Here is a 3,899-nt window from a genome sequence, read left to right on the forward strand (position 1 = left end):
TTACTCATTATTTCCTAATCGTTTCGTTTAATAGCTTTTAATCGTCTTTTATATCGTGTTCATAATAATGATAATAATAGTAATCAAAATATTTAGGTGTTACAATTATTTGTTTTAATTACACTAATATTAATAATGATAGTTACTATAATATTATTAACGATAATACTAATAATTATCTTAATGATAATATAGTAATAATAATAATAACAATAACAATAACCATTTTTAAATAATGATATATATATTAATAATGATAACAATCATAATAATACTAATAATAATAATAATTGGATAATAATAATAATAATACTAATTATAACTTTAACGATAATAACGATAGTAATAATAAAAAGTATGAATTATTAAAGTGAATTATTAAAGTATGAATTATTAAAGTGAATTATTAAAGTATGAATTATTAAAGTAAATTATTAAAGTATGAATTATTAAAGTAAATTATTAAAGTATGAATTATTAAAGTGAATTATTAAAGTTAAAGTAAAGTAAAAATAAAGTAAAGGTAAAGTTTAAGTATAGTAAAAGTATAAAACTATGTACGTATAATACGCGTATAAATATATATAATTTTAATTTAAATCGTTATATATATTTAATAAAATAAAATATAAATATCGTTATCTTTATCATTCTAGTTAAGTAATGAGTTGTCAGAAGTGGTTCTAGATATTTATAAAAGTTATATACGTTTTAATAATAAAGTTCTTTTTAAACTGAAAACGTTTTTGTACGTTTGAAACTAAATAGTGTTGGAATTCATTATATTAACAAGTTTTATGTAGAGCATGTCAAAACCAATTTGAACATAAAGCGGAAGCATATTAATGTAAACAAATTAATATAAAGTTTAACCCTTTTAAACATGAATTCCAAAATCATATCAAATCTAGAAAATATGCTTATAAAGTAAAAGAGCTAGTAAGAGGGTTATACCTACTACAAGCTAGGTAGTAAATGATGAAGATGATGATGAAGAATAGAGCTTCAAATGAATGAAACCTCAAGTAGTTATACCCCAAACTTATGCACCAACACCTTAGCTTTAGTTAGGATTTTATTTACACTTGAATACAAGCTTAAAAAAAAAGAAATGAACTCCTCTATCACCACCAAAGGCCACGGCCTGGACAGCAAGTATAGAGGGAAAAGATGCAGTTTTTTTTTCTTGTTATTTTGATGTGAATGTGCATGTGTTTTGGTCTCCAAGATGTGCTAGACATATACTTGTGAAAATGGGAAGGATTGACCAAAAGATGGAATCTTTTTGCATGTGTGTTGAAGTCCCAATGCCACTTCTATATCTATTAAATAAAAGAGTTTTATTTTATAAAATTAAATTTTATAAAACCTCCATTTTATTTATTATGTATGTGTACATTATTTATAAATGTATTTTACAAATATGTAACATAACATAATCAATTATTTAGCCCATAAATAATTAAACACATTTTATATAAATTATTCCATAATTTATATACACATCAAGTAATATTTCAGAAAACCATTTTTCTTAAGGTTCAAGTGTCGCGTATTTAATCAACGATCCAACCGCTAAGATCAAATACGAATAAGGTGTCGGTAAGTTTGTTATTGGGTATGACCCGACTTGGATCATAACATGTTAGCCACATTAATTTAATATGTCTCTCGGGCATACGAAATACCTTCAATCTCCCACTTGCACGAGAAACATAAGAAATTAATGCAAGTGATGGATACCACCTAACGACCGTCCATCACCCCTAATATGTTATGACTTAGTGCCATTCAATAACATCATCCCTTTCGAGTTCCCATCTCGAATATGATTAGGTGAATTTATCAATATATCCTTTCATCCTAGATGTCATGTTAAATCCAAGAGATACAGAGTGATCACTCTCTTATAGATTTAACTTTATCAGGCCTTAGACATCTGACTCTCAACGAATAAGTGGGATAAATTCCATCTTGACTACATACGTCCTAGACACTACACTTCGTACCATACCTGAAGCCTCCCTTATGAGCTACCTTTTCAGAATAGCGAAGGAAAGAATCAAGGTACGATATTCGGTGAATACCTGAACCCAATATGTGTCTCAGGTCAGAGGATACAATGATATTCTCCTTTACTCAAGATTATATGTGATCAACCACAAAGGCTCCATACAGTAAATCTTGAGAGCGGGTCTTCCAATATTTGTATCCCACAAATATCTATGAACCTTGGTTGCAACCTTGCCCCACATTCATCATTTGAATGTTAACCAATCCAAGTTCATAATAGTCTAGACCTCACACTTGTTCCCACAAATGTGATCAACTACGGAATTTAGAATAATTATTTATTCATGGATAAAATATGCAAAATTGGAACATAACTCAAAATTAAATTAATACCATAATTATATTAATGAGTTTGAACTAATTCGTTCCTTTACAATACATAAAATAGATTATTTCCAATCACTAGAATATCGAAGCCCTAATGCACAAACATGCCCCTCATGTTTGGGCCCATGTAAAAGCTTCGTGAGTGGATCCGCAACATTTTGATCTGTGTGAACTTTGCGAATACATATCTTTCCCTTTTCAACTTCATCCCTTATGTAGTTGAACCTCCGCTCAATGTGACGGGTCTTTTGGTGAGCACGAGGTTCCTTGATTTGAGCAATCGCACCCTCGTTGTCACAAAAGATCTCAAGAGGGTCCTGAATGGAAGGGACCACTCCTAAGTCGTCGATGAATTTCTTCATCCATGCAGCTTCCTGAGCTGCCAGTGAGGCGGCAATGTACTCTGACTCTGTAGTGGATAATGCAACAACCTCCTGTTTCGAACTCTTCCAAGAGACCGCACCACCATTTAACATGAAGACATAACCGGATTGTGATCGAGAGTCATCTCGATCAGTTTGGAAACTCGCGTCCACGTAACCTTTTACAGTGAGTTCCTCCTCACCAGACCCATATATTAGAAACATATCCTTAGTCCTTCTAAGGTATTTCAATATGCTTTTAACAGCAATCCAATGACTATTTCCTGGGTTATTCTGGTATCTACTTGTCAAGCTTAGAGCGCATGACACATCCGGTCTAGTACATATCATTGCATACATGATAGACCCAATAGCAGATGCGTATGGGACTTTCTTCATTCTCTCTTGTTCATCTTTCGTGGTAGGACACTGAGATGAACTGAGAACGGTTCCTCTTTGAATAGGTACCAAACCTTTCTTAGAGTTTTCCATCTTGAACCTTTTCAAGATTTTATCAATGTATGTACTTTGACTTAAACCTATCAATTTCTTGGATCTATTCCTATAGATCCCTATCCCCAATATGTATTGTGCATCTCCAAGATCCTTAATGGAGAAACAACTCTTTAGCCAAGTTTTGACTTCTTGCATTGTGGTAATATCATTCCCAAATAATAATATATCATCCACATATAGCACAAGAAACATTATAGAGCTCCCACTAGCCTTCTTGTATACACAAGCTTCATCACCATTTTTAATGAAGCCAAATTTCTTTGCCTCTTCATTAAAACGATGATTCCACATTCTAGATGCTTGTTTCAATCCGTAGATTGACTTCTTTAACTTGCATACCTTTTTAGGATTTTTCGGATCAACAAAACCTTCAGGCTGTACCATATAGACATCTTCCTCAAGATATCCATTTAGGAAAGCGGTTTTGACATCCATTTGCCATATTTCATAGTCATAGTGAGCAGCAATGGCAAATAATATCCTAATAGACTTTAGCATTGCCACTGGCGAGAAAGTTTCATCATAGTCAACCCCTTGAGTTTGAGTGAAACCTTTTGCTACAAGTCTAGCTTTGTATGTATCCAAGTTTCCATGTATGTCGGTTTTCTTCTTGAAAAGCCA

Source organism: Rutidosis leptorrhynchoides, chromosome 10 (assembly GCF_046630445.1).
Source record: "Rutidosis leptorrhynchoides isolate AG116_Rl617_1_P2 chromosome 10, CSIRO_AGI_Rlap_v1, whole genome shotgun sequence".
Lineage (NCBI taxonomy): Eukaryota > Viridiplantae > Streptophyta > Magnoliopsida > Asterales > Asteraceae > Rutidosis > Rutidosis leptorrhynchoides.